At 42.3% G+C, this 23,076-nt stretch overlaps 4 non-coding genes across 4 annotated transcripts; 2 read left to right on the forward strand and 2 right to left on the reverse strand.

The window, feature by feature from the left end:
- Positions 1-4,043: 4,043 nt before the first annotated feature.
- Positions 4,044-4,117, reverse strand: trnan-guu. Its single transcript has one exon. It is a non-coding gene; the product is annotated as a tRNA-Asn (tRNA).
- A 5,465-nt stretch (positions 4,118-9,582) lies between these two features.
- trnak-cuu lies at positions 9,583-9,655 on the forward strand. The gene has a single exon. It is a non-coding gene; the product is annotated as a tRNA-Lys (tRNA).
- Positions 9,656-10,113: 458 nt separating this feature from the next.
- Positions 10,114-10,186, reverse strand: trnav-aac. Its single transcript has one exon. It is a non-coding gene; the product is annotated as a tRNA-Val (tRNA).
- Positions 10,187-12,009: 1,823 nt separating this feature from the next.
- Positions 12,010-12,081, forward strand: trnag-ucc. The gene has a single exon. It is a non-coding gene; the product is annotated as a tRNA-Gly (tRNA).
- Positions 12,082-23,076: the final 10,995 nt, after the last annotated feature.

A 23,076-nucleotide genomic window follows, 5' to 3' on the forward strand; every position in this document is an offset into this window, starting at 1 on the left:
TGGTCTTCGGTATTTCCAGACAAGTGGCTACTGAAATCAATCTTACTAACTGCTGTCTGTGCAATTCTCGGCGTGAGTTGGCAGACTTTATTTTGCTTACTTTAACATCATTTTTCATGGTGGGGCTAAGCCATTTCTTGGTATGGGTGTAGCCTACCCCAGCCATACCCTGGTGCTGCCACTGGTGGGATGTATGGGGCGGGCCATTCTGCACATGCGTTAAATGCGTTAAATATTTTAATGCAATTAATTCAAAAAATGAATTACCGCCGTTAACGCGATAATTTTGACAGCATTACTTTATTTATATAGCACCTTTCATATAGGGGATTGCAGTTCAAAGTGCTTTACATCAGTAAAAAATAAGACATCAAATCAGTGTAAAACAAGCAGCAAGAGCAAAGCATAAAATGGGATAAAATAATTAAAAATAAAAACATGGGGAATAAAACATAGAGAAATAGTGCAATGTCAATCACAGAGAATAGTGCAGTATAATAGTGTACAATCAGTCAAATGCTTTGGTAAAAAGATAGGTTTTAAGCTGCCTTTTAAAAATGCCTAATGTATTGGCTTCCCTAATATTGTTGGGTAACGTGTTCCACAGTTTTGGGGCGTAGTTTACAAAGGCTGCATCACCGATCTTCTTATGACTCTTTCTGGTGACCTCTAATAGACCTGCATCTGATGATCGCAGTGTTCTGGCGGGTGTGTAGTTTATTAGAGAGTCAGCAATGTAGCTGGGTCCTTGTCCATTTAGAGCAGGGGTTCTCAAAGTGCGGCCCACGGGCCAATGGCGGCCCTCGGAAATGTTTCTGGCGGCCCGCGATAGTTAATGTGACACGCTGAAATGCATGCGTTATATTTGAATCCTCCATGGTTGTATCTAGTAAGAATTAGAATGAGTAGCTTTCCAGCGGTATCTCCTGTGAGACTGTAACCAGGGCACAGCAGCCAATATGGCCGCTCAAAGCAGCTTGACTTTACACTGTGTGGGATTGGTGGATTTGTGTGTCCGTCAAGGAAATCTCGGCCGGCAGCCATCATGGTCTGAAATGACCAATGGACATCGAGAAATCACTAAGGACCTACCCACCAAGTAAAAAAAACATAAACCACGTGTCTCCCATCAGTTTACATCTGTGAGGAGAGAGAGAGAGAGACAGATAAAATGGCTAAAAAAAACGTTACAGTTGCCGACTTCGCTAGAGATTTTTTTCGCTAGCAGCAGTGAAGATAGAGCCTCAGAACGTGAAGTCTTCGACTCTTCTGAAGAAGAAGAATACAAAGACAACAACAAGGATCCATTTGGACATGGGTAAGTGTAAATATTACAGTAATAGTGTACTGGCAATGTGTGGGGAATACCGCGAAAATGAACAATAGGTTTGTTGATATATATTTTTTATCGAGTCATGAACTTTTTATTGGACAAAATAGACTCTCCATTAGCAAACGTTTACTCTTTGTTAACGTTATTTTGGTGTGTAAAAGTGAGATTACATGTGTAGATGATTAAATTAATCATTTATTCGTCCCACAACGGAGACATTTACAGTGACATGTTTTTGCCATCGATTATTTTATCATACTGTTCTGTACAGATGAGACTTTGTAATCAGATGAGACTTTGTAATCAGATGTAGCCTATGTATATGTGTTTCTGTGATTTTATACTGAATGTAAAGTAACTGGAAATACCTGTGTGTGTGTGTGTGTGTGTGTGTGTGTGTGTGTGTGTGTGTGTGTGTGTGTGTGTGTGTGTGTGTGTGTGTGTGTGTGTATGTGTGTGTGATGGATCGTTGGAGCTATGTGCAACTCAAGACTAGATATAAAAGCATGAATTAGCTTCTCTGCATCATTTTGATTTATGAATGGTCTTACCTTCGCTATGTTTCTGAGATGAAAGAAAGCTATTTTGGTCACTTTGTTTAAATGGACGTTGAAGTTCAAATCTGAGTCCAGGATGACACAGAGACTTGTCACCTCCGGTTTAATCCAAGTGGTTAAACTTCCTAGATTATTTGTTAGCATCTCTCTTTTTGATTTGGGGCCGACAAGTAGGACTTCAGTTTTGTCCTCATTCAATTTAAGTCAAGTGCTCGGCGCAGTCCTGTCCTGCCAACACTGGCAGGACAGAAGGCGACACGCCCGTTCTAAGCCGTGTCCCTCATTCCTCACATCACAAGCTGCATCCCCAAAAAGTGTATTATGTTGTTACATCGTTTCAGAGGTTATGTTTCAGTTGTGATCTTGATAAGCCATTAAAACAGTAAAAACTAGGGCTGTCAGTCGATTAAAATATTTAATCGCAAATTAATCGCACATTTTTTATCTGTTTTAAATGTACCTTAGAGGAATATTTTTTAAGTTTTTAATACTCTTATCAACATATGAGTGGACAAATATGCTTTATGCTAATGTTTATTATCATTTGAACAATGACAAATATTCTCATGAATATTAAACACAACAACCTCTGATCATTACAAATATTCCAAATATTCGCCTCAATTCAACCTGGAACCTCTCTCATTCAATAATACAATACAAATGGTGTGTGTGTGTGTGTGTGTGTGTGTGTGTGTGTGTGTGTGTGTGTGTGTGTGTGTGTGTGTGTGTGTGTGTGTGTGTGTGTGTGTGTGTGTGTGTGTGTGTGTGTGTGTGTGTGTGTGAGAGATGGATCGTTGGAGCTATGTGCAACTCAAGGCATATGCTCGAACGGGAGGGAGCTGCCTGGACGCTGCAATCTTGTTGCACTATCCGTGCTGAGTGTGCTGACTTCTCGTACAATGTCCCACTGTCTGGCTTCCTGCATAAAGTCAAGTGCTCGGCGCAGTTGTCGGCGAAATGTCGCTCCTCTGTTTTAATTTAAGCAGCTCCTTATATCTGTTAGCGCAGGTAGCTAGCACCAGATGCTAACAACAACAATGCACGTAAGGTCTCTCTCTCTCTCGCTCACTCGAGCCACACATACACACACCCTCCCGGTCCTCCCAATAGCTAGTCGGTGCCTGCCGGTGAGCGTGGAAGTGTGGTCTGCCACAAGCGGGCGGCAGGAGCGGGGCTGTCAGCATCAGCTTGTAGATGGCATTTTAAATTCGATGCGCTCTGAAACTACGGGGCGGCCGAGGAACAAAAATACACATGCGTTAATCGCGTTAAAATAATTAGTGGCGTTAATTTTTTTTTGCGTTAACGCGTTATTAACGCGTTAACTTGACAGCCCTAGTAACAACACGTTCAGTTTCCTTTTGCTTTTTGTGTCTCCTGTACACCAAAACATAGCCATCTGTGATGGAAAAAGAAAGCAATCCAAAAGTAGTACGTTTTTTTTAAGACACGTAACTGTAACTGTATTCGGATTACTTTCAGAGCCATGTATTCAGTAATCAGTAACTGATTACATTTACAAAGTAACCCTCCCAACCCTGTCTGCGTGTAAGGAGGGGCAGCAGCCATATCATTAGCTAGAACTAGCTAGATCTGATGGATTTGGACATAAACGCGAGTGAAGTATAACCAGACGCGAGAGAGAGATCAGCACCTGCAGCTCTGCCCGATGTGAGGGACCGGTGAGTGGAGCAAAACACACCTTTAGACCTAACAAATGTAGCTATGGCACTGTCGTATACATTGAATTATTCCATTTGATAATATGTTATCAACTTACACCCCTCCCAAAAAAATAAAAAGTTTATTTTAAAGTAGGCCTGTGTATTTTTTCTATTCTCCTAAGTAAACAGTTTTCTATAATGTAATAAACAATAAATGCAAAAAAACTGTAGTTTTTGTCTATGATATAACAATATATACAACTTTATAAGCTATCAAATATGTTTTGCGGCTCCAGACCAAAAACATTGGTGAAAAGGGGGCAAAATGGCTCTTTTGGTCAAAAAGGTTGCAGATCCCTGCTTTAAGACTATTACAAATATTGCTATAACGGCAGATGGTGGACACCGGAGGTGATGCAAGATTTACAAAACTTGAATTACTTTCTTGTAATGTTGGAGGCATCGTCGTTGTCAGCACAAAAGAGCCGTCCCTGGGTGGGCTTGAACCACCAACCTTTCGGTTAACAGCCGAACGCGCTAACCAATTGCGCCACAGAGACTTGTATGACTTGTGATTTAAAAAAAAAAAAAAACTGGTGATCAGATTTTGAACAGTTGACAGCTATAGGCCCTCTATTTCACTTCCTGTTTCAAAAGTGCTGATTTGGGGTATAAAGTTTAAAAAAAAAAAAATTATTTAAAAAAAAGGAGGGGGCTGAGCTCATGCGGGAGATGCTACCGGCAGATACTGCGGTGATGAAACGCCATATCATGGATTATCAAGGATTATTTCTGAAACAGTATGGAGCTTAAAGGCTTTCTCTCTTTCCGGTTATACCACAAGGTGAGTTCCTTTTTATTTCCTGCTTCTTCACATACATGCTCTGTGCAGTACAGGTTAGTTCTGAGTGTTAGCGATGCTAATGTAAATATGCACCGACCATATTACGTCCAAAACAGTCGGCCATTATTTCTGATAGCAACGTTTCTGATAGGGCCGTGGGTGTAAAGCCAGCCTACATTTCCGATATTACGTCAAATCTGGATCAGCTCCGTTGTAACCCTGTTTTATTTATTTGGGTACGGAGGAAAAGAGAGAGGGTTTCATTTTCTGATGCTGCGTGAGTTCCCTGACACACTGGGGACACATATTTATGTATAAAAGACATCAAAACGTGCATTTTGCATGATAGGTCCCCTTTAACATTACATAACAGTTTATTTGTAGTACTTTCGATTTTTATTGTGTCATAGTGGCATCAATGTGTGCATTTGATACAGATAATGGAGCAGTTGCTTTAGAGCCCTATACAGTATAGCCCTTAAAAAGAGATGTCAATCATCAAAATCGACCGATGGGTCCCAGAGATATGGAAAATCCACCCAAATGACCCCAGAAGTGTTTTTTCTAGGACTGTCAATTTAAGGCGTTAATAACGCGTTAACACAAAAAAAATTAACGCCACTAATTATTTTAACGCGATTAACGCATGTGTATTTTTTTCCTCGGCCGCCCCGTAGTTTCAGAGCGCATCGACTTTAAAATACCATCTACAAGCTGATGCTGACAGCCCCGCTCCTGCTGCCTGCTTGCGGCAGACCACACTTCCACGCTCACCGGCAGGCACCGACTGGCTATTGGGAGAACCGGGAGGGTGTGTGTGTGTGTGTGTATGTGTGGCCCGAGCGAGCGAGAGAGAGACCTTACGTGCATTGTTGTTGTTAGCATCTGGTGCTAGCTAGCTGCGCTAACGGATATAAGGAGCTGTTTAAATGAAAACAGAGGAGCGACATTTCGCCACAACTGCGCCGAGCACTTGACTTTATGCAGGAAGCCAGACAGTGGGACATTGTACGAAAAGTCAGCACACTCAGCACGGATAGTGCGCAGCAACATGATTGCAGCGTCCAGGCAGCTCGCCGTTACGAGCATATGCCTTGAGTTGCACATAGCTCCAACGATCATCACACACACACCACACCGACACACACACACACACGACACACACACACACACACCACACACACACACACAACACACAACACACACACACACACACACACACACACACACACACACACACACACACACACACACACACACACACACACACACACACACACACACACACACACACACACACACACACACACACCACACACACACACACACACACACACACACACACACACACACACACACACACACACACACACACACACACACACCATTTGTATTGTATTATTGAATGAGAGAGGTTCCAGGTTGAATTGAGGCGAATATTTGTAATGTTCAGAGGTTGTTGTGTTTAATATTCATGAGAATAGTTGTCATTGTTCAAATGATAATAAACATTTGCATAAAGCTTATTTGTCCACTCATATGTTGATAAGAGTATTAAAAACTTGAAAAATATTCCTCTAAGGTACATTTAGAACAGATAAAAAATGTGCGATTAATTTGCGATGAATCGCGATTAACTATGGACAATCATGCGATTAATCGCGATTAAATATTTTAATCGACTGACAGCCCTAGTTTTTTCTTTTCTAAAATCTATAAAAGGGTCAAATTTCACTTGTTTTGCATCAATCTTGATACAGGGTACTTATGTTATAGTTTGGATTCCTAAAGCTTTTAGTCTACTATCCCATCATTCAAGGGTGGTTTTCACTATAAGTAATGTTTTTTTTTTTTGGATGGACAGTATAATTTACATTTTCTTACTATGTTCAATCTGAATTTACTTTAAAATAAAAAAAATCTATATTGATTCTGACTTTTCTACATCCAACTCACAGGTGTATCATTGCTTTGAGAAAAAAGATTATCGTTATTTGTTCTGGGAATGCCATTTTCGAGCCCGAGACCTAAAAAACAGGCTTGGGGCTTAACATTAAGAAACTGCTGATCTTCTAGGGTTTTCACGCACAACCATCCCTAGGGTTTACAGAGATTGGTCAGAAAAAGGGAAAACATCCAGTGAGCGGCCGTTCTCTGGGCGAAAAAGATGATAGAAAGGTAACTCAAATAACCACTAGTTACAACCAAGGTATGCAGAAGACCATCTTTGAGCGGACAACAAGTCGGACCTTGAAGCAAATGGGCCACAGCAGCAGAACACCACACAGGGTTCCAGTCCTGTCAGCTAAGAAAAGGAAACTGAGGCTACAATTTGCACGGGCTCACCAAACTGGACAATAGAAATTGAAAAAATGTTGCCTGGTCTGATGAGTCTCGATTTCTGCTGCGACATTCGGACGGTAGGGTCAGAATTGGTCGTAAACAACATGAAAGTATGGATCCATCCGGCCTTGTATCAACGGTTGAGGCTGGTGTTGGTGGTGTAATGGTGTAGGTAGTGCTGCGTACCTGGACTCACATTCAGATTCAGGTCCGGACTCAAGTCCAGAGGTTCAGGTTCAGGTCCGGACTTATAAGTCCGGACCTGAACCCATGGCTTGTGTCAAGTTGTGTGAGTAACTAAAGTGAACTTATTGTGAGCTAATTATCAATTGAAAATTAACTCATAATCAACTCAAATTCAAACTCGTCAGGTTTATTGTGCTCCCTTCCAGCTTGTGTCTAGATTTCTCTACAAAGTACAAATGTAAAAAAAACACTTTTTGCCACTTAGTCTACAAATGACTTATGACAGCAACTACAGTGAACTACTACAAAGTTCAAACATTCATTTCATTTACCAAACTAAAGTAACCAAACAGTCCCTGAGCTGACTGAGCCTAAATCCCTAAAACGTTGCTGAAAGGCGAAATGCTACGTTTTCAAACCGTGAATCGAAGGTGAAATGACATGTGATGTTGTACACTGAGCACACTGGGTTTAGCACTCATTTATTGACGCTGAATAACGTTTATCAGGGAATGTTTAAATAACCACAGACACCAGAATGATGTAATTTAGCAACAGAAAAAGGCAGGAATTGCATTGGACCCGCCCCCCGACGACGCCGGCCAATAGGAGAAGACCTCAGATGACAACAGGAAGAGCAAGCCAAGAATTGATCTCTACCTGCTGACCTGGGCTGACGGGAGATGAGGAGAGCGCCTCCAATCGCAGATTTCATTTGTACACCACCGCATCTTTTGTGTAATTAAATGCTGTTAACTTTTATAAGCTTCCCTAGACTCTTTTCAGTCTCTCCTGCCTTAAGGGAGGTTTTAGATGGTTTAGAACAAGAAGGAGAATATACGTAAGTGCTAGTTTTTTTGCGAGTCCAAGTACCGGTTCCCGACGTTCCAGTTTTAACCGGACTTGAACCGAAACTTTTTACAAGTCCAGTACCGGTTCGGCGTACCGGTACGCAGCACTAGGTTTGGGGGATATTTTCTTGGCATACTTTAGGACCCTTAGTACAAATTGATCATTGTTTAAATTAGGGATGCTCCGATCGCCGGTATCAGTATCAGCCGATACCGATCGTCGATCCGATCGAGTGGGCGGGGCCTAAATGGAAGATTTAAACATCACTTTAAATCTTCCATTTAAAGTGATGTTTAAAACTCAGTTAATGGGGCTCATTCACTGGAGCTTCCACAAACAACAATCAACTTAATTATTACATTCAAATGATGTACATTATTCAAGTTTACATTCACTTTGGATAATAACACGGGAGAAATGAGCGGAAGCGCTCTCTTTTCCTCTCTCCCTCTCCTGACAGCCTGTCAGTATCTCATGCAGCTCACTGATCCAGTAATGAGTGACCAGACAGTGAAGAATACATATATTTATAATGACTAGTTTAGCTTGTTCCAGAGGTAGATAAAATAGCTAAGTGTGTTAGGTCTAACTCTTGTGTGTTTCGCTCCGCTTACCGGTCCGGCGGGCGGAGCTGCAGGATTTCTGCTTCACACACGTTGCATACCGCTATTTTACTGTCTTTTTCGGACACCTTAAAATAATGCCAGACCGGTGAAGCCATTTTGGCGAGCTTGTTTTGCCGCACACAGAGAAAAGTGTCATGTATTTTACGTCATGCGATCGGCTCTCGCGATCGGAATGTTTAGAGAGCACCGATCGATCGGTAGAGAGTGAGTATCGGCCGATCGATCGGAGCATCCCTAGTTTAAATGCCAGAGGCTACCTGAGTATTGTTGCTGCTGACCATGTCCATCCCTTTATGACCACAGTGTACCATCTTCCAGCAGGGTAATGCGCGATGTCACAAAGCTCAAATTGGGGGGAAAAAATACGGGTTGATTGAACATGACAATGAGTTCACCGCACTCAAATGACCTCCACAGTCACCACATCTCAATCCAAAAGAGAACAGGGATGTGGTGGAACAAAATATTCGCATCATGGATGTGCAGCCGACAAATCGGCTGCATCAAGTAATGCTATCACGTCAATATGGACCAACATCTCTGAAGAATGTTTCCAGCTACTTGTTGAGTCTATGGATTGGTCTCAAGTCACTAATTTGTAATTTACTCGCTCCTCGGTCTCACTGGAAGTTGATTTGTGTGCGCCATCTTAAGGAGCGTCCCATGGCGCTTATCTGTGCTGGCTTTTGTGTGTGTGAATAAAATGGGGACAGGGCTGGCTGGGTTAGGGTCTGCTGATCAGCTGTACCGGCGTCATCACAAATGGATGTCGCTTAACATGACACTCCGGATGAAAGGACGTCCCATTGCTCCTAAAACACATTTCCTTGCGTCCTCTCTCTTCTCGTGTTTTTTTTTGCGTCCCTCCATGCATCCCTGGTGGGAAGGATTAAGACGCATGGAAAAGACACAAGTGAGGGACGCAGGGATACAAGTTAAGAGAAGTGATACGCAGTTTATGCCAGGAAGAATTAAGGCAGTTAGATCCAACCTAGCAAGGTGTACATAATAAAGTGGCCGGTGAGTGTATGTTTTCTCTGGCAGAAGATTTGCCTCAAGTCCAATATATTTTTGATTGAATTACAGAACACATGAACGAATTTAGGGACTATGAAACAATAACTTCCAACAGTGTGACACAAACAAAAACACAAATGTTTTCACAAATTAAACAGCCCGGCTAGCTCAGTCGGTAGAGCATGAGACTCTTAATCTCAGGGTCGTGGGTTCGAGCCCCACGTTGGGCGTCTGTCTTTTCCCTAAATATAGAAAGATATAACTAAGTTCTTGTTATTTTCATGCAAGCTCTCCCATGTGGTCACAACAATAGCAGACCGAAATCCCCCATTCACACTGCCGAAAACTATGAACTGGCCAATGATCTGAATGTGTCTTACTGCAGGGTAACTAAGCCCACATTCACATTATTGTCCTTACATCATTGTAAGTCCCGCCCCCTCCCCCCCGATACACATACACACACACACACACTCCTCACAAAAGGACTGCCCACTGACCACCAGACATGATCTCAGAGGACGCAGCAATTGCAGCAGCAATTTCTGGGGTAAACGTTCAGGGACAAGGGTTAAACATCTATTCCATGCCATATCAACAACCTGGAGTTGTATAAATAAGTCTTGTTTGTTGTGAACAACTGGCCGATAAAGATAAGGCATATAAAATACTCAAAAACACAATAAAGTGTTTCCGCCCGGTCTCGAACCGGGGACCTTTCGCGTGTTAGGCGAACGTGATAACCACTACACTACGGAAACAGTGACAAAACTCTTACCAGTTAAAAATATAAATCATTGAACATTCCTTAAAGATATTCGTACAAACACATAACAAACCTAGACCTAACAACATCAACAGAAAGCTTATTATTTAACTTTAATTACAAGACGTACTGACACATTGGAATGGTGTGTATGGACTAGTGGTGGGCGGATCGATAAAAAATATCGATGTATCGCTACCAACGTTGGTATGCGTGATGTGATCGATACTTAAGTTTCAGTTTCTCTTCTCTGTTCAGAGCACAATTCCTGTTACATCATAGTTGTTGTGCATGTGCAAACACCACTCTCACTCACTTTGCTCATGCTCACTCTGCCCCTCCCCCAAAGCTATATACTTTGAGTGTTGCAGGCGTGCAGTCACATGACTCAGCAGCACACTGCTGGCTGCTTGGCAGAGAATAAGAGGAGAGCCGCTTGGTGTTATTTTACAGCTGCAGACCAAAATACTGCAACCTGTGATGTTTGCAGAAAACTAATAAGGTATTGTGGCAACCAGACCCCCGGCACTGAGACAGAAGTCACTAGCAAATGCCTAGTGTTCAGCATGGCCAACAATATCCAGGTAGCTGATTTATAAAAGTGAAAACGTTGTCATCTCCAGCGTCAGCTAATGGTTTTTTTCAAAGTGTAATTGGCCATCATAGTTGTAATTTTAGCATTAAATATAGACTATTCAGACAGTCCAGTGTTTCCCATGCATTGATTTATTTGTGGCGGGCCGCCACAATTAAAAAAGGTCAAATGTCACTTGTTTTGCATCAATCTTGATACAGGGTACTTATTATATGTTATAGTTTGGATTCCCAAAGCTTTTACTCTACCATCCCATCATTCAAGGGTGCTTTTCACTATAAGTATTTTTTTTTTTGGATGGACACTATCATTTACATTTTTTTACTATGTTCAATCTGAATTTTCTATATTGATTCTGACTTTTCTACATCCAACTCACAGGTTTATCATTACTTTGAGAAAAAAGATTATTAATGTAACCCTTTTAGAAGGGAAGATATGGTCATTTGTTCTGGGAATGTCATTTTCGAGCCTGAGACCTGAAAAACAGGCTCAGGGCTAAACAGGTTAAAGTCTTGTTACATAAGAATAGATCATATTTGTTAAGTGTTATTATGGGAGAATTACTATTCTTGTGGTACTGCTGCCTGATTAGACCCATATTGAGCAGAGCATATTAAGACCAAAACTGTACAACAATTTCCTTACTTGCAATAAATAAGCACTAATTAGAGGGTTATTGAGGAAAAACTCTCAACTAATGGCTTATTACTTGTAAAATATGGTCATGTAGAATAAGGCATTAATAAGTGTTTTATAATGACTAATAAAGAGCCAATGTACTGCTAATATGCATGTTAATTAACAACTAGTTGATGGTTAATTTGTGTACCTTAATATAAAGTGTTATCATAATAACGTGTGTTCTGTTTTATTTCGACTTTTATTTATACATTCATGTATTTATTCCCATATTTATTTATGCATTTATTTATTCTTTTATTTATTTATTTGTGTATTTATTTATTTCCATATTTATTTCCTCATTTATTTATTCCTGTATTTCTTCATACATTTATTTACACATTTATTTATACTTATGTCATATTCCGCTGAATTTATCAATAATTTGTCAATAAATATGGGCCAAAAATGTCACTTGTTCGGACACATCAATGGAAAGATGTACTTGTCTGACATTGTAAATAACATGTCCTGGACGATCGGACGTGTGCTTTTTCGCACACTGAGTATTCGACATTGCGCAACTTCACATCTGTCGAGCGTTGGTGGTATAGTGGTGAGCATAGCTGCCTTCCAAGCAGTTGACCCGGGTTCGATTCCCGGCCAACGCAGTCTTTTTTGACACTGTGTGTTGCCTTGACTAAAGATTGTTAGTCGATTGTTAGTCGACCAAATGTCTTCAATTCAGGCGATTAGTAGAATAAACTAATTATACAGGGTATATGCAGGAATCCTCAAGTCAAATGTAATACCATTTAAGACCTTTTTTAAGACCCTTTCCATACATTTTAAGTAGGGCTGTCAGTCAATTAAAATATTTAATCGCGATTAATCGCATGATTGTCCATAGTTAATCGCGATTAATCGCACATTTTTTATCTGTTCTAAATGTACCTTAGAGGAATATTTTTCAAGTTTTTAATACTCTTATCTACATATGAGTGGACAAATATGCTTTATGCTAATGTTTATTATCATTTGAACAATGACAAATATTCTCATGAATATTAAACACAACAACCTCTGAACATTACAAATATTCGCCTCAATTCAACCTGGAACCTCTCTCATACAATAATACAATACAAATGGTGTGTGTGTGGGGGTGTGGTGTGTGTGTGTGTGTGTGGTGTGTGTGTGTGTGTGTGTGTGGTGTGTGTGTGTGTGTGTGTGTGGTGTGTGGTGTGGGTTGTGTGGGTGTGTGTGTGTGTGTGTGTGTGTGTGTGTGTGTGTGTGTGTGATGGATCGTTGGAGCTATGTGCAACTCAAGGCATATGCTCGAACGGGAGCTGCCTGGACGCTACAATCATGTTGCGCGCACTATCCGTGCTGAGTGTGCTGACTTTTCGTACAATGTCCCACTGTCTGGCTTCCTGCATAAAGTCAAGTGCTCGGCGCAGTTGTGGCGAGATGTCGCTCCTCTGTTTTCATTTAAACAGCTCCTTATATCCGTTAGCGCAGCTAGCTAGCACCAGATGCTAACAACAACAATGTACGTAAGGTCTCTCGCTCGCTCGGGCCACACATACACACACCCTCCCGGTCCTCCAGATGGCCAGTCGGTGCCTGCCGGTGAGCGTGGAAGTGTGGTCTGCCACAAGCGGGCGGCAGGAGCGGGGCTGTCAGCATCAGCTTGTAGATGGTATTTTAAACTCGGTGCGCTCTGAAACTACGGGGCGGCCGAGGAAAAAAAATACACATGCGTTAATCGCGTTAAAATAAATAGTGGTGTTCAGGGTATATGCAGCAATCCTGAAGTCAAATGTAATACATTTTAAGACCTTTTTTAAGACCCTTTCCATACATTTTAAGACCTCATCGCCACTTTGAGTTTTAACCGGTTACATTGGCGACACACTTTACCTCACATTGACTATATACCGTATTGATTGTCCTTCCTCCTTATCTTCCAACCATTTGGACGCAAACTTGCATTTCCCCATAACAATGTTGTTTAACAACCGGCGTAAACGGACCTTCAGTTTGCGCCGGAAGATGTGCAAGCTATCTGCCGTCCTGATGTCAATGGGGAGCTCATTCCACCATTTTGGAGCCAGGACAGCAAACCCACATGTTTTCGCCGATGGGAACTTGGGTCCCCCTCGCAGCGAGGGGCGCAGCGAGTCGTTTGGCTGATGCAGAGCGTAGTGCACGCGCTGGGGTGTACGGTTTAACCATGTCCTGGATGTAGGAAGGGCCAGATCCATTCGCAGCATGGTACGCAAGTACCAGTGTCTTGAAGTGGATTCTAGCAGTTACCGGAAGCCAGTGAAGCGAGCGGAGGAGCGGAGTGGTGTGGGAAAATTTAGGAAGGTTGAAGACCAGACGAGCCGCTGCATTCTGGATGAGCTGCAGAGGTCGGATGGCACATGCAGGTAGACCAGCCAGGAGGGAGTTGCAGTAGTCTAGGCGTGAGATGACGAGAGCCTGGACCAGAACCTGAGTCGCTTTCTGAGTCAGCTGGGGACGTATCTTCCTGATGTTGTAAAGCGTGTATCTGCAGCAACGGGTTGTAGCAGCGATGTTTGCAGTGAAGGACAGGTTGTTATCTAGGGTCACACCCAGATTCCTTGCAGTCTGAGTCGGGGAAACAACTGAGGTGCCGATGTTGATTGTTAGGTTAAGAGTGGGACAATCTTTTCCCGGAAGGAAGAGCAGCTCAGTCTTGTCAATGTTGAGCTTGAGATGATGAGCAGACATCCACTGAGAGATGTCAGCTAGACAAGCAGAGATGTGTGCGACGACCTGGGTCTCTGAACGGGGAAAGGACAGAATTAATTGGGTGTCATCAGCGTAGCAGTGGTAAGAAAAAGCATGCGGGTTAATGACTGATCCGAGCGAGTTTGTGTACAGGGAGAAGAGGAGGGGACCAAGAACAGAGCCCTGAGGGACCCCTGTAGTTAATTGACAAGGGTCGGACTCAGACCCTCTCCAAGTCACCCTGTAGGTACGGTCTTTCAGGTATGAGGTGAGGAGGGAAAGTGCAGAGCCTGAAACTCCAAGTTTTTGGAGAGTGCGAAGGAGGATCTGATGATTCACCGTGTCGAATGCAGCAGACAGGTCCAACAGGATGATGACAGAGGAGAGGGATGCAGTTTTGGCAGTGTGCAGTTCCTCCGTGACAGCAATGAGAGCAGTTTCTGTGGAGTGACCTGCCTTGAAACCAGACTGGTGCGGATCCAGAAGGTTGTTCTGATTGAGATAACAGGAGAGTTGTTTAAAGACAGCGCGTTCAAGTGATTTAGACAGGAACGGGAGGAGAGAGACAGGCCTGTAGTTTATAACAGACGGGTTGAGAGTGGGTTTCTTTAGGAGAGGGTTTACTCTTGCCTCCTTGAGACTGTTTGGAAAGTGACCAGAAGTTAGAGAAGTGTTGATGAAATGGGTGAGAAACGGTAGAATATCAGGAGCGATAGTCTGAAGGAGGTTTGAAGGGATAGGGTCCAGAGGACAGGTGGTAGGGCGGGCAGAGGTAATGAGGGTAAGAACCTCACTTGGAGAGAGAGGGGAAAAGGAGGTTAGTGTGTTGGTGGAAGGAGGGTTGATAGTTAACTTTATTGACTTAGATTTGAGGGCATGGCTTGAGCATGATGTAATGATGTTATCTATCACATTCGCTAACCTGTCTGTCTTTACATTCTTTAAACAGCTCTGGATGCCGGTTGGCGAGGTGCTTAGCCAAGTTTGATGTGTTGGCTCCCTTGGTTTGCAGGGATCTAAAACATTTCTCACAGACAGGCCTCGTGGTGTCCGTAGGCTTGCCCTCACTGTCAGAGATACAGTGTGAGAAAAAGTTTTTAGAGAGTACTTGTCCATGGACAAGTGAGTTTGGCAATTTACTTGTCCGAATACATTTTTCACTTGTCCAGAATGGACAAAAATTGGGGCCATTGGGGATCTTCTTCGTCATCGTATTTTACATTTTCCCACGGTTTTTATGACACCGCTAACGTAAGTGAGCGGTAAGATTTTACTGCATCACACATAGGGTTGGGTATCATTTGGATTTTAACAATTCCGGTTCTGCTTTTCGATTCCGGTTATTTTCGGTTCTCAATTCCGGTTCTTTGAGAGGGTAAAAATAAGTCCCATGACAAACTGGGAGAAAAATATATTTATGAAAACATTAAGTCAAATCTGTATTCCTATTTACAAATCACTTCATACTGTTGAATTTCTTACGGTTATTGAACACAATTATATACAAATAATCTCTGCATTGTTTAGTTAGTTCTAAGTGGTGCAGTTTGAGAATGTACAATTGGCCCAGTCTCCTCTGATGTTACACTGCAACCTGCCTGTGAGACAGAGTCCAACCACACATGTTCAACACATAGGACATAACCTAATAATAATAATAATACATTATATTTATAGTAGGGGTGTAACTGTACACGTACCCGTACCGAAATTATTCGGTACGGGCCCTTCGGTTCGGTACAGGTGTGTACCGAAGTGTACCGAACGAATATAACGTTAAACGTAAAAAATTGAGAACGTGAATAACTTTTTGGAAGTAATCTCAGGTGCTGCGTCGCAGCATTCAGAGTAATTTGCTCACATTGGGTTCAACGCGTCATAGAGCGAGCAAGTCATTTCATTGGATGAGAGGCATACTATGAGAGCTGGTCAGAGGGATGCGTTCAAATGTAGTCAGTAATTTGAGGAACTGTCAAAAATTCATGGCGAACGCAGATAAAGTTGAGCTCGAAAATCCTCCAGCTTCATTGAAGTCTCCGGTTTGGGAACATTTTGGTTTCGCAGTTACGTACAAGGATGACGGACAAAGACAGGTGGACCGAACCAAAGCTGTTTGTCGGCATTGTTCAACTAAAATTGGTTACGCGGCTGGCAATACATCAAACTTGCACGCTCTTGAAAAGGCATCACCCGAACGTGAATATCACCGGTACCAAAAGAAAAAAGACTGAAGTGCAAACCCAACTCCCAATAGCATTTAAGCCTCCACCACTCGCAGAAAGTTCAGACCGAGCCAAAGCTATTACAAACGCCAAATATCCTTATGTTGCCATGTTAGCAAAGCGCTACCTGGCTGTATCTGCTACCTCTGTCCCTAGAGAGGGTGTTCTCCACAGCAGGAGACATTGTTAGTGCCAGCAGATCTGCCCTTTCGGCAAGCAATGTGGACAAGTTCATTTTTATTTAAAAAAACATGAAAATACAATGACAAGCAAGTCCTAATGTTAAACTGGCTGCTTAGGTGCTAGTACAGTAGGCTACAGTTCAAATACAGATTATTTCAGTTCATCGAAATGCTGCACCTTAATGTTCATTTTATTATATTTTGTATTTATTTGAGTGAATATTCACAGTTTAATAATAATTAAAAACCCAAAACTAATAGTTTATGTTTTGTGAGTACTAGTACAGTAAAGTTCAAATACAGATTATTTTAGTTCATCGAAATGCTGCACCTTAATGTTTATTTTATTATATTTTGTATTTATTTGAGTGAATACATTATTCACAGTTTAATAATAATAATAAAAAAATATATATATATGTTTTGTTTTGTGAAAAAAAATTCTGCTGTACCGAAAACGTACCGAACCGAACCGTGACCAAAAAACCGAGGTACGTACCGAACCGAAATGTTTGTGAACCGTTACACCCCTAATTTATAGCCTATAGGCCTAGCGCTTTTCTACAACTCAAAGACGCTTGCCCGCTTACACATGTCCTGCAATACACATGCTGCAGCTGCCCAGCTGCTCACTGTTTGTAAAAGTAAATAAATAGTATTTTCATTTCAATAATGTAGCTACTTTCTATACCCTGCTTCATAAACAATACTGACATCCCTGTGCTCCTCCGAGTCTGGGGGTCCGGGGATGTGAGGACAGCGCGAGGACACAGACAGGGAGGCTGCTTCACTTCATAAAGGAAATGGCGGTCAATATTAACAACACAGGAGCTAAAACGCTTAATAACCTTCATTATGTGTTAGAGAAAGAACATAAGAAAGTTTGACAAAGATGAGGCTGTTAAACGGGCAGCGGATCCGCTGTGTGTAGAAAGACAGACAGACAGACGCTGAGCTGCACCGTGCAGCGATCAGCTGATACGGAGCATAGAGAGAGAGAGCTGCGGTCCGAGGGGCTCGGCCTCGCCTCCTGTCCTCACAACTCTTATTAATCCCGGGACCGGACAATTGTTATTTGTTCCTACTCGGAACCGAGTTTTGCTTCCCAACCCTGCCACTGTGCTACACTTCCCGCCCCGCCCCCATCTAACTGTACAGAAAGCGGCGAGATGCATTTCCTTAGGAATCGACAAGCAGAACCGAAACTAACATTTCTAAACGAACAATGGCGGACACGTAGAATTTGCGAATGAGTTCTGCCTTTTGTAAACTGAATTTATCAATAATTTGTCAATAAATTGGGGCGAAAAACGTCACTTGTCCGCCGGACAAGTCAATTGAAAGATCTACTTGTCCGATATTGTAAATAACACGTCCCGGACGGTGGGACGTGTACTTTTTCGCACACTGAGATATAGCTAAAATACTTCCAAATTTCGCTTCTGGCGTCTTTTTTGTCAACAAGCCGAGGCGCAGCGGCAGTTGCACTCCCACTTGCAGCCATGCTTCTCGTTTTCTCACATGCTCTGGCAGCTAGCGCGTGGCCGAGTGCACGAGAGAGGGGAGGGACTTAGAGCTTGCTTGAGAGGGGAGGGACTGCTATGAGGGGCGTAACGGGACATTATTCAGAAATACCGTTCACACACACATATGAAATGCACTCACACACACACATGTGAAACGCACTCACACACACATATGAAATGCTCTAATACACATGTGAAACGCACTCACACACACACATGAAACACACAAAATAAGATTTCAGTATGTTGTGTGAGAGAGATTTCAGTATATAAGGATATTTGGCGTTTGTAATAGCTTTGGCTCGGTCTGAACTTGTTGCGAGTGGTGGAGGCTTAAATGCTAGTGGGAGTTGGGTTTGCACTTCAGTCTTTTTTCTTTTGGTACCGGTGATATTCACGTTCGGGTGTGTGAGACAGCGACCCTTTTAGCGGCTGGATTTCCAGTGAAAGAACCAAACACGAGAGAAGGTAGAGTTGCACACCATAGTGTCTTTATTTCACAACCACCATAAAGAACAGCCAGCCAGCCAACATGGAGGTGTTCACCCCCTTCCTCCGACTGAAGACTGGCTCTTTTATAGAGGATCTTATTGGGAGAAACCATTCACAGGTGAGCCATTATAAATACACATGTCATCATAATTGGTATAACGATAATCTATAATATTCTGTGCATGTATGATCAGTAGGGATGCACGATATTGTTTTTTTTAAACCGATACCGATAACTTCCTGCTTCTCAAGACCGATACCGATAACCGATAATAATAATATATATATATATATTAAATGTACCTGTAGTTTTTTCACAGCTGCAGTGTGCGAAAAAGTACACGTCCTACCGTCCGGGAGGTGTTATTTACAATATCGGACAAGTAGATCTGTCAATTGACTTGTCCGGCGGACAAGTGACGTTTATTGACAAATTATTGATACATTCAGTTTACAAAAGGCAGAACTCATTCGCAAATTGTACGTGTCCGCCATTGTTCGTTTAGAAATGTTAGTTTCGGTTCTGCTTGTCGATTCCTAAGGAAATGGGGCGGGGCGGGGCGGGAAGTGTAGCACAGTGGCAGGGTTGGGAAGCAAAACTCGGTTCTGAGTAGGAACAAATAACAATTGTCCGGTACCGGGATTAATAAGAGTTGTGAGGACAGGAGGCGAGGCCGAGCCCCGCGGACTGCAGCTCTCTCATATGCTCCGTATCAGCTGATCGCTGCACCCGTTTAACAGCCTCATCTTTGTCAAACTTTCTTATGTTCTTTCTCTAACACGTAATGAAGGTTATTAAGCGTTTTTGCTCCTGTGTTGTTAATATTGACCGCCATTTCCTTTATGAAGTGAAGCCTCCCTGTCTGTGTCCTCGCGCTGTCCTCACATCCCCGGAACCCCAGACTCGGAGGAGCACAGGGATGTCAGTATTGTTTATGAAGCAGGGTATAGAAAGTACATTATTGAAATGAAAATACTATTTATTTACTTTTACATACTGCAGCTGGGCAGCTGCAGCATGTGTATTGCAGGATATGTGTAAGCGTGCAAGCGTCTTTGAGTTGTAGAAAAGCGCTAGGCCTATAGGCTATAAATATAATGTATTATTATTATTATTAGGTTATGTCCTATGTGTTGGACATGTGTGGTTGGACTCTGTCTCACAGGCAGGTTGCAGTGTAACATCAGAGGAGACTGGGCCAATTGTACATTCTCAAACTGCACCACTTAGAACTAACTAAACAATGCAGAGATTATTTGTATATAATTGTATTCAATAACTGTAAGAAATTAAACAGTATGAAATGATTTGTAAATAGGAATACAGATTTGACTTAATGTTTACATAAATATATTTGTCTCCCAGTTTGACTTATTTTTACCCTCTCAAAGAACCGGAATCGAGAACCGAAAATAACCGGAATCGAAAAGCAGAACCGGAATCGTTAAAATCCAAACGATACCCAACCCTATGTGTGATGCAGTAAAAATCTTACCGCTCACTTACGTTAGCGGTGTCGTAAAAACCGTGGGAAAATGTAAAATACGATGACGAAGAAGAAGATTCCAGTGGCCCCAATTTTTGTCCATTCTGGACAAGTGAAAAATGTATTCGGACAAGTACATTTCCAAACTCACTTGTCCATGGACAAGTACTCTCTAAAAACTTTTTCTCACACTGACCTGGTGGTAAAAAAAAGACTAGTAGTGAGCAAATGACATGAGCATTACTACTATGAACAAAACTAACCCTGGGGTCGTCTCTGGCAAACTTCTTGCCTTTTTCAAAAGCCTCGTCGATAGGTAAAAGCCCCGATGCCTTTGCAGCTGGCTTTGGATTCGCCGCTAGTTTAGCAGCGCAGGCGTCTTCGTACGCTTTTAACACACCATCGTAGCGATGGCGATGCTTCAGGTGACTAATCAGGTTGGAAGTATTATAGCTCGTTGCCTTTTTCCCTCCTCGTGGAACTTCTGCATTTGTTAATACAAATAGCAAGCAAACTATCTAACTCTGAAACTTTGAAATAGTCCCATACTACCGACGACATGTTTGTTTACTGTCCTGGCTTCACGGTCGCACACCATTTACGTCACAGCCAGGCATGAGTTAGGGAGCGCTGGATTTGTGAAAAACTCCCCTCTTCCTAAACCACGAATACCACAGTACTGGCAAAACGGGAGGAGCAGAGAGAAAAACAAGCGCCCCTCATCCCAATCCACCCACACCGCAGTATTTTTTCTTTTTTTTACTCAAAAAATATATCGTATATTATCGGGGCTATTAATACTTTTATTGGGTTTATCGGGATGATGTCATAATTCCTAATATCGGACCGATAATTATCGGGCCGATAATTATCGTGCACCACTAATAATAAGAACTGGATACAGCGTGGGAGGCGGGGCCTCATTCATTCCTATGAGAGTTGCTCAATGGCGCATGATGACAAAATGGCCCAACTTTTGAGAGAGCGAAACGTCACAGATTACCCGGCATGCCTGAGAAGTACCCGTATGTGCACTCATAGAGCATGCAAAACTTTAACCACGCCGCCCAAAAGGCTCGTTCACATTAAGCACGTGAATTTGCGTACACGTAACAGCACCGCGCGTTCATGACAGCATGGTACTGGATTTATATTAACGAGGCGGCAGTTAGCAGCTAGCGGCTAGCTAGTAAATTATGCTAAGTTACACATCAATCGTTATGTACTTTTATATTACGCTGACATCAGGATCTAGTGATATCCAAGCAACAGAGCTTCATTTAGCATGATACTTGTGTGGGTTGTACATGAAACCACTTGGTAATATATAAAAATGTATATGTTGAAGCCTGTTATGATCAATTGTGAGTTAAAACTTTATCTAAAAAGTAAAGCTGATGATGGATTACTGTGGTGGAGTTAAAATAACAATAGCCTATTTATTTTTGAAATGTGATGGAGTAAAAGAATAGTAACTGTGATTATTCATGTTAAGTAGCCCACAAGTAACTAAAACAATTGCAAGTGCAATAAGAAGCTACAGGAACGTTAATCTACGTCGGTAATATTAACTTTATTTAATACAACATTTACGGTACAAGATTTACATCATACAGCCCATGTAGTATAATATTTTACAAATGATGAATTACAGCAAACATGTGCAATATATCCATTATTACAGCTCCGTGGGCTGGCAGTAAGGCGATATGGTCCGTTGTTATTGTGCATCCATGGGTAAAGAGAAACTCATGTAGTACTGAACACGTAACATGAACGTGCCGGGCGGCGCGGTCCCGTGGGTTAGATGCGCGTTCATAATGCTGAGGGAAATAACTCTCAGAATAACGTTATTAGCACATTTTTACAACTTGAGGAACGAATGTTTTTAATAAGGGCTATACAAACGTTCATACTGGGTAGTTTAAAAAAAAAATATCCAACGAGTTACAGACCACTCTTTCCCCATGTAAGTCAAAGGGAAAAAGTGTTTCCGGGCCCAGCAACCTAAAGGAAGTGTAGTACCGCCGTTTGACCAGCATGAATATTCTCATCAGACTCCGGAGCACTTCCTGGGGGCTTGGGTGGATTAGGCAAACGAAGCCACTGACGTCACTTCTTCTTATTCTGCTTTGGGTTTACTGGCAGGCCGCAAACCACTTCACGGCGTATACTGCCGCACAAAGTCCCCGGCCGGAAGTCCGGGGAGTTGGGGACTGGCTTCAGTAGAAGCTGCTGGGACTCCCAGCAGCTTCTACTGAAGCCTTCCGAGTAAATCACCAGAACGCCGACACCTCCTCATCTCCACCGCTCCCATGTTTTATTTTGTGTTTCCATAAGTTAGTCTCTCTGCGTTTCTGCGCTGGGCTAATGCTAATAATGCTAATGCGAGGATAATAAAATGGCGGCTTCACAAAACTTTTTGGGAGTTTTACGGGGCGTGGTTTGCAATCCGCCCAGCCAATCAGACATAGGAACCTTTTTCTCCCACGAAAGTCCTTGCTCTCTAGCAGGGACTGAAAAGGGGGTAAAAAGGTTCTCATGAACTAATTTTAGTACCGGCTCTTTTTGGTGTGAACGCGACAAAAGAGTTCTCATGAACTAAGTTCTCATGAACTAAGTTCTCATGAACCTTTGTGGGAAAAGTACTGCGGTGTGAATGCGCCTTATGTGTGTGAGCCTATGGTGTGAGCACAACCATAGATATATATGAGCACAACCACGGCGGAATACTACTGCCAAAAGTCACGTGAGTGAGTCACGTGACTTTTGGCAGTAATATTCCGCTGTAAAAAGAAAAAGTGTTGTACTTGTAAAAAAAAGTGTTGTAGTTGTAAAAAAAACGTGTGTACTATGTAAAACCTATGCTGAGAAACATGATTTATTAGAAAAATGTTATGTGTTTGTTTGATAGATACGTTTTTTCTTTGCAAAAGTAAATGCATTAGTTTGTAGATGGTGTTTTGTATTTGCAAACCACATTGTGTTTGTTAGTGA

This window comes from Gymnodraco acuticeps, unplaced genomic scaffold (assembly GCF_902827175.1).
Source record: "Gymnodraco acuticeps unplaced genomic scaffold, fGymAcu1.1, whole genome shotgun sequence".
NCBI classification, from domain to species: Eukaryota; Metazoa; Chordata; class Actinopteri; order Perciformes; family Bathydraconidae; genus Gymnodraco; species Gymnodraco acuticeps.